The following is a 10809-nucleotide window of genomic DNA, read 5'->3' on the forward strand; positions in this document are numbered from 1 at the left end:
GATAATGAAGGCATCAAACACTGTACGACATTATCCTATTAGCGGAGGTCATTCTTAGTGCGTCTTTTGGTTGTCTGTAGGAGTATTCCGTGTCCAGATTTTGTAGCAGAAGTGTACAGGCAGGGCGGAGGGGGGGGGGGGGGGGGGGGCTAGAGCCCTCCAATAATTCTGAATGAAAAACATTGTTGATAGTACATCTTAAGGCAGAGATCAATTTTATTTGTAGAAGGACATTTCATTTCAGGATATCTAGTTTTCACAATTTTACCGGAAACATACCCTCGAGCCCTCTAGAAACTTAGTTTTGCGCCCTCGATCACAATCAGCCCAAAGCTCAAAATGCATTATATATACATGTGTATATGTATGTATATATATATATATATATATATATATATATATATCAGCTGCGTTCTGTCTTGAGCATGTTCAAAATTGTCGAACCAATCTTGGTAATGGCAGTCCTCCTTCAGACGGATCAGGAAGGATGTATCTTCCTGGGGATTGGTCAGTCCACCTACAGACAAAGCACATAATGCTACTTAATCGTAACAGTCTCAACTTTGTCAAGAACGTAACTGTGACACTGTCTTGTGAAGATATGCGACTTTTTTTAATTACGCTATTGGTTTTGTCGTTCATATTTTTATATCTTAAAAATCATGATGTAACCTATTAAAAATCAAATACATGGTCCATTTCGACAGAATCCTCTGGTAAAGTCAGAGGTTGAGCAGTTCACTGGAAAAGGCATGTAAACCAAATTGCTATTGTCTCTATGTGAGTAGCGGGATTTAACTCAGTCGGTTGAGGTGCTTCCGTCGCAGGATCGAACCACCTGGGTGGATCCATTCAACTGATTGGGTTTTTCTCATTCCATCCAGTGCACAACAACTGCTTAAGGCTGTGATATGTGCTGTCCTGTCTGTGGGAAAGTGCATAAAAAAGATCCCTTGCTGTATTAGGAAAAATGTAAACGGTTTCTACAGATGACTACGTGTCAGACTTACCAAATGTTTGACATCCAATAGATCTAGTGGTGTCGTTAAACAAAACAAACTTTAACTTTGTTTGTGTGAACACGACGTATTTATAGATACTGCCTTCTTTCTTTCTTGCTTTTTGCATGTATACATATAAGAATTGTTCGTAATTTTTACAAACAGCACAACTTATTTAGTTAAAACTACACATAATTCATAAATTAGTTTCTAACGTTCTTCCCATGGTCTGCTTTACGTAATGACGTCCCAGCTGGCGTAATGACGTAATTTTCTGAGGTTTATCAAAGGATAACATTCAGTTTTTCTTCGACGTCGTCCAAGCAGAATTGAGGAAATCGTATAAACGCGGAAATGTTGTAATTATACATACATACATACATACATGTATATAGATAAACATACATACACACACACACACACACACACACACACACACACACACACACACGCACATGGATAATATGCGTACGTACACAAACACACAAACATACATGTATGCAGGCATAGAAACACAGACATACAGACTGGCAGGGAGTATTTATCAACATACACATTAGTCTCAGTGCAATCAATCGTGATTTCTGAGGTATTAATCTGAACACAAAACCGTAATACATTATCAGTACTATATCTCTACACAATGCAGTCGAATGGACATTTGGCAAAATAGTGGTTGATTCCATAAATCTCTATCTAGTGCCTCGTCTATAGGAGGGTAGACACTCCCGGGGAGATTCTTTGCTGGAGATTCCATCCCTCTTTCGCTGCCACAAAGATGACTGCCACTTCCCAACTAGTTTATTAAATCAAAACTAGCACTAGCAGAGCTCATTAAAATAATTACAGCTATGATGATATGCACTCATGAAACACTGTCATAACGGTGATGATATCAGGTGTTCGCGAAAGATGAGCATATCCTGACCCACCGTTATGAGTATTGCCACCACAACTGTCAAGTCTGTCACTTCATCTAAAACCATGGAAAAAAAAGTAATAAATGTGCAAGTTTTACCAAAGAGATGAAAAAGTATATATATATATATATATATATATATATATATATATATATAATATTATATATACACACATATACATACATCCCCTGCGCGTGCTGTAACCTCACCGTGGTGCAGGGGTGTAACATTCTCTTTGAGAATGGCCAATACAGCACAAAATTTAAATTTTGAGTAAAAGTCAGTATCTATCTGTGATATTTGTATTTTTGCACAGTTCTTTACACTGTTTCTCTTTAAATCTTGAATTTTTATATTCATGTAATCATCACTTTATTTGTTTGCATTACCATAGTTTGACACCCAATAGCCGATGTATTTTTCGTGCTGGGGTGTCGTTAAACATTCATTCATTCATTCATTCATTCATTTACATACATACATAATACATACATACATATATACGTACAGGTACACGTGTACGTACACGTACACGTACACGTACACACACACACACACACACACACACACACACACACATATATATATACATATATATATATATATATATATATATATATATATATATCAAAACCTCTCAAGACCGGACCCTCTGTAAACCGGAATTCCATCAAAACCGGACGTTTTACAGAGTCCCTTTTTAAAAAACCCAGTACAGAACTAAACCTCTCTAAAGCGGATCCTCTAAATACCGGACATTTTTATTGGTTCCAATGGTGTCCGGTTTAGAGGGGTTTCACTGTATATACACACACACACATGTATACAGAATTGTGTACATAAAGTATAACTTGCATTAAAGCATTTGTTTGTTAGAAAACTACACGAATAGGTTTTTAAAATCAATCATTTGACACGTGCACTTACATCAACTGAATGTTCAAACATGTCAGTTTCCCGAATTTGCCCAGTTATACAATTATGACGATGTAATGCATAAAACACTACTCGCTGTACTTTTGAAGTATTTTGGTTTGTTTGTTGGGAGTTTGGTGAAATGGTGTTTCTTCTTCGTCTGTGTGTGACGCAGTTACTTTAATGACCCATCTGTTGGGTAATACATCTTTCGTTTACTATTGAGTAAGTATTCTTTTGCGTGTACTAATATATATATTTTTTTAAGGATTTCGCGCATTGATGCATACTAACAACAATACATGTAATTACAGTTAATGAGATGTTAACAGGCTGTGTATTTGAACGCATGAGCCTCAAGGTAACTTTATAACTAATGCTAACTACCCGTGGCAAACCACACATGCATATTAGCAACACATTTTTGTCTGCTGTTTGTAAAAAAAGAAAACTGCTTCATAGGAGAAAAAGCCTATTGATCCGTTAACAAGTCAACAGCTGTGTATGCATATTTTGAGCTTTTGTTTAGAAATGTCGATAGTTATTTGTAATCCATGACAATCAGAACTGCATGTGGCTGCAAGTTAAATCACTGTTAACAACCTGTTGAAACTGTTAATGTGTATTAAATTACTTGTTTAAATTTCACTCAATCTGCCTTCCACATTTTGTTGCACGTATATCTATAATCGTACTAATTAGTGGGTATGTGAGTTTTATACAGTTCCAGATATAGTTGTATTATTTAATTCAGTTCCCATAGTAGGCATATTTGTAGATTCTTAAATAACATACAAGTACTTTTATTTACAAGCCACATTAAAATATAATTTAATTCAAGGGTCTTTTTGTTGTTGTTGTTTTTTGTTATTTTTTTTGTTGTTGTTTTTTGTTATTGTTGGGGTTTTGGGGTTTTTTTTGTTGGTTTTTTTTTGTTTTTTGGGGGGGTTTTGGGGTTGTTTTGTTTTTTGTTGTTGTTGTTGTTGTTGTTGTTTTTGGGGGGCGGAGGGGGGGGGGGGGCGCCGTGTTGTTATAGTACTTCAGTCATATGTTCAAATGCAGCCGATAGTCATAGTCTTCATTTTGCAAAATAATCCAGAAAAAAACCCCAAAATTTAAAGTTCATCAATTGTCAGTTGATTATTTTTTTTGTGTCAATAAAATTGTAAAATGTAAATGGTAATACATATATTTAATTAATTCTAAATAAGTGGCCATATATAACATGTTCCATTTATTTTACATGAATAATAAAATTTAGTACAAACGTAGCATATTTTCAGAAGTATAGTTCAGCTACACACGTGTCATGAGCTATATAGAGAATAATACATTCGTGTCCGTTAGATACCATTTATCTTACAATGAGTTGCTTTTAAATGTATCTAACGAGCGAAAGCCAGTTTGATACATTTTTAAACAACGAGTTGTAAGATAAATGGTATTTAACGACACGAATGTATTATTCTATTTCTTACATATCCTCAAAAACCAGGTTTTAAGCAAATGTTTACATCTTTTTCGAATAAAAGTTGTTTACAGCCATTACACTTATAGCTATTTACGCGTCACAGACAAATGGTTGCCAAGTTAACTATACGTCACAGTGTAATCGATTTCGATCGTGCTGTTTTTTCATTGGACGTATGGCATTGGTGACCTGGTCATCACCTAGGAGCAGCCAGTCGTATGTCTTGAAATTGTTAACACACATACATGTGTAAACAAGTATGTGTTGTCAAAAATAACGAATAATGTTCTCATCAATTGTAGAGATAAATAAGCCTATAATAATTCAAAAGATAACACTAGCGTAGCAGAGTAGTTTATTAGTGCCATGCCTAACGAAACTCACCTTTTGTTTTCCCACAACCTTCCTGTCGCCCCATAACATGACTCTTAGACAGTGTAGGTACCTCCTACCCCAAAATAATCATCCTGGCTACGCCAGTACAATATCATGGCAAATATTGAACCTGTTTAACATTTAGTGGCTTAGGATATTAAATCTAAGCCAATTACATCGCCAACATTCTGTGTAGTTCAGTTAATGCTATAAGCAAATATTGGGCTCGTTACTTAGAAGTAATTTTAATTAGGACATCATAGGCATATTTGTTTAACGAAACCTCCACACATTCTTCAACTATGGTACATAAACCTAGTGTTCGGTATTCGGTCCGAAAATGGTATTTTGATATTTAATTGAAATGAACCGGCCTCGGTGGTGTCGTGGTTAGGCCATCGGTCATAAGGCTGGTAGGTACAGAGTTCGCAGCCCGGTTTTAATGACTTGGTGGGTAGACCACTACACCTTCTTCTCTCACTAACCACTAACAACTAAACCACTGTTCTGGACAGACAACCCAGATAGCCCAGGACAGCCTGCTTAGACCTTAATTGGATATATGCACGAAAATAATATAAGAAGAAGACGATTGAAATGACGATAGTATATTCGAATATTCGAATACTAGCGAAACATTACCTAAGAGTGATTATACGTATACATACACGAGGGGTGATCGAACAGTTCTTCGTCTAATTAGTACGGACTTGCCCTATTGGCTTGCTGCTGTGTCTGGATTCCTCTGACGAACTATTCTTCCTAAAGGTCCAAAAACCTCCCCAACAGCAGGCCTCAGATTACAGTTATCTTCCCATTTGGTTCTCCAAAATCCGGAAATTTGACCGCGCAAGTAGTCTGCTGTTTGACTGTAATTATTTCATGGCAGACAGCTATGAAGTGGCAAGTGTTTGACTGAAGTGACAGGGGATAGCATGCAGTTTGTAAACATGTGTAACTTGTTGACATTGAAGACTTGTTTGTGGTAATTCCGGCCCATGCAAAAGTAGTGCTTTTTGTGTAAAATGGGTGTACTCCGGCCTGGTTTAGAGGGTGTGTCTGTTTAAACCAATATGCAGGGAGAAAGAGCTGGACAACAGGGGTTGTCCTTTTCAGGGTATGTGTCCCCCATGCAGGCAAAGGTACATACAAAACTTCACGGGCCTGCTGATAATAATAAAAATGTTATAGCCACTAAGGCTATATAGAAACATATAGCGAAATTAATGGTGGTCTGAGGCCAGCAGACATGACATCAGTATGAGCTGCGTTATGTCTGCCAGATGTTTTCCTTATCAAGTTAGGAAACGGATAGAAGTCAGACGGTGCTAGTTCTGGGAAATACGGTGGGTGATCGATTAGCTGGAAGACACAGTCGCCGTGGCCAACGACGTGTGAGCAGGTGAATTGTCCTGATGGAACACCACCCGTTTTCTGAAACCGTCTACATGGAAGCACATTTGTAAAGATGTTCTGAATTTCTTTTTGAAAAATGTTTACTTCACTGGCTATGTCCTGGGTGGTTGGTTGTCGGTTTGAATAATTGTGTCATGCACACAGTCCCTTCCAAGTTAGGATGATAACCTATTGATCACCGCTTATATAAACACTGTGTTGTATTACACGTTGTATACACCTGTATGTAGAAATGTTTTTGATTTGCTGACCTTTGACAACTGTTCGTGAATGCATGTCATTATCGCAAATATTCTTTGAACCCAGTCTTGTACAACAATGTCTTTTTTATTATTATTATTATTATTATTGCAACGTGCTGTCTCGTGCGAAGAAATCACTTTAAATGTTTCATTTTAAAACCTGAATACTGACTGAATACTCGTCAAAACAAATGTCTTGCAAACCAAAACACCAAAAGCCGATTTCATATGTATGGGTTTCGTAACACTGGGTTATATCAAAACTTAGGGTTAACATTGGTTTACGTAAAACGTTAAAAACCTGACCCAGACTCATACCCTGGGTGCATTTCACGCGTGTGTTTTAGCCGTGTTTACAAAACCACGCTTTTTACATGGATTAATTGCAGACCTGGAAAAAAACTAATATAATATAAGAGGGGTACACTTCATTACTTTATACTTGCAAATCGTTAATGGTATATTAGCAAACATGACAGAAAGCAAAAAGGTAATTGTAGTGACGAAACTTTGGCAGATTCAGAAAGGGGGAAGGTGTACACAAGGTTTTCAAAGCTTTCAGTTTGCAATATATTTTGACCTGCTAAAAAGAAGGAAGGAAGGAAATGTTTTATTTAACGACGCACTCAACACATTTTATTTACGGTTATATGGTGTCGGACATATGGTTAAGGACCACACAGATATTGAGGGAGGAAACCCGCTGTGGCCACTTCATGTGCTACTCTTGTCGATTAGCAGCAAGGGACCTTTTATATGTGCCATCCCATAGACAGGATAGCACTTACCACGTCAAGCGAGCGCTTTACCACTGGGCTACGTCTCGTTCCTCTGCTAAAAAGACCACAAAAGACAATTATTGTAAGTAATTTTGCATATAATGAACGAATATTTTGACCATATTCCAGCACAATGGTCAATTAACGGGTATTGTTATTAAGTGACTAATAAAGTCGGTGCGACATTTCATCTGAGTAATGAACGAGGAAACAGCCAGGAACCTTTGAGCACTTTTTAATACAACATAACATATGGCACGGACTTTGAAATTGGTTGGAACGGGAAATAACCTAGTGTGCCATCAAGATGGTGATTCTACAACTGAGATACAATCTCAGCTGACTTCTGTTATTCTCAGTTCGTAGTCTAGGTCATAAGCGTACGGGCTCCCATTTTTGTAGGCGGGCGTGGGGAGAGCAGGCTGTATTTTGCTAGAATTAAAAGCAAATGTCCGAATCTGGATAAGAACATTTATTCATATTAGCATTATTACCAAACAGCTATACAGGGTTGTAAACGAATCGCTGCGCATTTTTATATGGATTACAACTAATTTGGCTGGTAGAATGATGGAAATACATGGCAAAAAGATCTGAGTTTAGCACATTTTGTCCGACAATCTGTGTATTGTTTGTCAGAATATCTGTGTAATTTTTGCCCGAATTTAAGGTTTTGCTCCCCCCCCCCCCCCCCCCCCCCAGTCCCCCTGTCTCGTACGCTTATGATCTAGGCATATGAAAATATTTACATAAAATAATCAAAACATTATAACACGACGGTGAGGGTACAGTAATACCCATTAAAGTATACAAATATATGAAAATTATTCATAATTAAATTATTAATTAGAGGACACCAGCTTTTTAAAAATAAATATGTTGTTGTTTGTGGGAGAGGGTGTTTGTTTGTTGTTTTGGGGTTGTTTTTTGATACGTCCCTATGTTATTTTTTCAAAAATAATGATTAATAATATATCAGCAACGCATAAAATTAATAGTAATAAAACTGTCTGAAACGTGTAATTGGAGCTAATATGTAACACATTGTACCTTTAAATGTGATAGAGAGTGAGAAATAGTTAATTGGTGGCAATTTTGAATTGTGACGTCACCTGGTCAATAGGGGTCACCGCCAGATTGGTCCTATATCAAGTTTTACTCTACACATGATGACCTAACTGCGTGTAAAGTGGCATGTTAGTATCACATTTTACACTAATATAACCTAACTCCACTACACTATGTGGAGATTCTGCATTTGGAAACAGAATTTTCTCAGAATTGTCAAATGTTTGACACCCAATAGCCAATGTGCTCTAGTGGTGTCGTTAAACAAAAGAAACTTTAACTTTCACTGTCACTGCTGGCCTGAAGGTGTCAATAATCAACGAACGACAAAAAAAACGAAGGCGACGAAGACATTTTATAAATTATTTTGTCTGATAAATTTGAACGACAAAACCATTGCCATAATCAGAATCAGTATTTTTGTCGGATGGACAACGTCAGTATTGCTGTCATGGAGCATTGGCATGTGTTTTGTTTAAACTGACACTTTTGTCATAGTACCGGCCTCGGTGGCGTCGTGGATAGGCCATCGGTCTACAGGCTGGTAGGTACTGTGTTCGGATCCCAGTCGAGGCATGGGATTTTTAATCCAGATATCGACTGAGTGAGTGCTCCGCAAGGCTCAATGGGTAGGTGTAAACCACTTGCACCGACCAGTGATCCATAACTGGTTCAACAAAGGCCATGGTTTGTGCTATCCTGCCTGTGGGAAGCGCAAATAAAAGATCCCTTGCTGTCTGTCGTAAAAGAGTAGCCTATGTGGCGACAGCGAGTTTCCTCTAAAAAACAGTGTCAGAATGACCATATGTTTGACGTCCAATAGCCGACGATAAGATAAAAAATCAATGTGCTCTAGTGGCGTCGTTAAATAAAACAAACTACTATTTTACTTTTGTCACAGAGTCTTGTTTCTAGATCTTTTTAGAGGTTGTTTGTATGTGCAGGATTTTTATCGAAGTGTTATTTATTTTGTTTTGCTCTTTTCTTATCAGTTTTTGTTTGTTTTTATTGTTGTTGTTGTTTTTGTTGTTTTGGGGGTAGGGGGAGTGATACGTGGTTATTGAGGGGGTTTTGTGGGAACGTTTTATGTTTTTGTTTTTATGCATCTATTAAAGACGCATAATACAATTCTCGTACGTAACTGAAGATTGTTTTAATCATCGAGAACTTTACGTTAGCTAATTTGTCTAAACCATTCCTACAACGTACTCAATCAATCTCAAACCAATTACAGATACACACATAAATGGGATTTGACCAAATATATTTATTGACCAAATGTATTATTGCACAGGTTATTTTGTATTGTGTTGCGGGTAAGTTTAATGGCAACACAATAATTCTTTAATCTTGCTTTCAATGTTATTTTTCAAATGTTTTAATCGAGTTTAAACCATATATTTACTACAAATACTAACTGTTGTCAATATAATTTTGTACTGCCCACAAGTACAGTAAATGTTGAGTAACCAATGATACAGTTTGAAAGACAACAGGCGTAGACTCGTGGGAACAGAGTAGCCAACGGAAAGCGCGTGAAAGCCGATTTGTTTAATTGATATTTATTATGCATTGAAATATGTCATATGAATGAACTTTTCAACTTAGCCGGATCTTTTGTCTCCCTGGGGGTCATCGGGCAATGATTTATACTGATTTATCAGTCAGCAGCCGTTTGTTCACGGAACAAAAGTTAATTCTGAAGGGATTTTGAAAAGTTAAATTCGTACAATTACTACCACTATTATTACTACTACTACTACTACTACTACTACTACTACTGCTACTACTATTACTATTACTACTACACTAACTACTACTACTACTACTACTACTAATAATAATAATAATAATAATAATAATAATATTAATACTCTACCACTACTACGAATACTACTATTACTATTACCACCACCTGTTCTATCACTACCATCGTCTCTAATAGTAGTAGTTGTTTGGTGGGGGTTTTCTCCTCTTTTTTTTTTCCTTTTTTTTTGTGATTGTTTGGGGGGTTGGGGGTTTGGGGGGGTAGGTTTGTAGGTTTTTGGGGGGTATTGGCGACTTCTGAACATCGGTCATGGACAGGGATAGTGGGCAGCTGACTTGCATGACCATGACAGCGTGCTTGAATCCTAAATGAAAAATTAGTTTGATTATTTATTTATATTTTGTTGCAAGGAGTGTATTGTTCTACTCAGTGGTGTAAAAAAGAAAGAATATGATGAAACAAGAGAAATCACAAAATATTAGGGGAAAGCATAACTAGATCAGAACATAGTACAGGAAAATATTTGAACTAACTTTATTCAAACTATGGGCTACAGAGAAGGAAAATAAAGAACTGTTGCTGTAAAATAATGACGCAATGTAAAATCCAACATATCTGTCATCCTCTTTACAATAGTATATTCAGTTATGTTAAAATCGCACACCCTCTAAAATTACTTAATACACTTGCCAACATCACCTCCACCATTTGTCACTGTAGTAACAGTGTAATGTAATTTGACCAACAGTTTTTATATTTTTTATTTTTTTGCAACTGGTAATGGCTGGATTTAGTTTGTGAATAAACAAGAGATTTGTTTTGAAAACGCTACGTTACTCTTGACAAATAGCACC

The sequence above is a fragment of the Gigantopelta aegis genome, chromosome 6 (assembly GCF_016097555.1).
Source record: "Gigantopelta aegis isolate Gae_Host chromosome 6, Gae_host_genome, whole genome shotgun sequence".
NCBI classification, from domain to species: domain Eukaryota; kingdom Metazoa; phylum Mollusca; class Gastropoda; order Neomphalida; family Peltospiridae; genus Gigantopelta; species Gigantopelta aegis.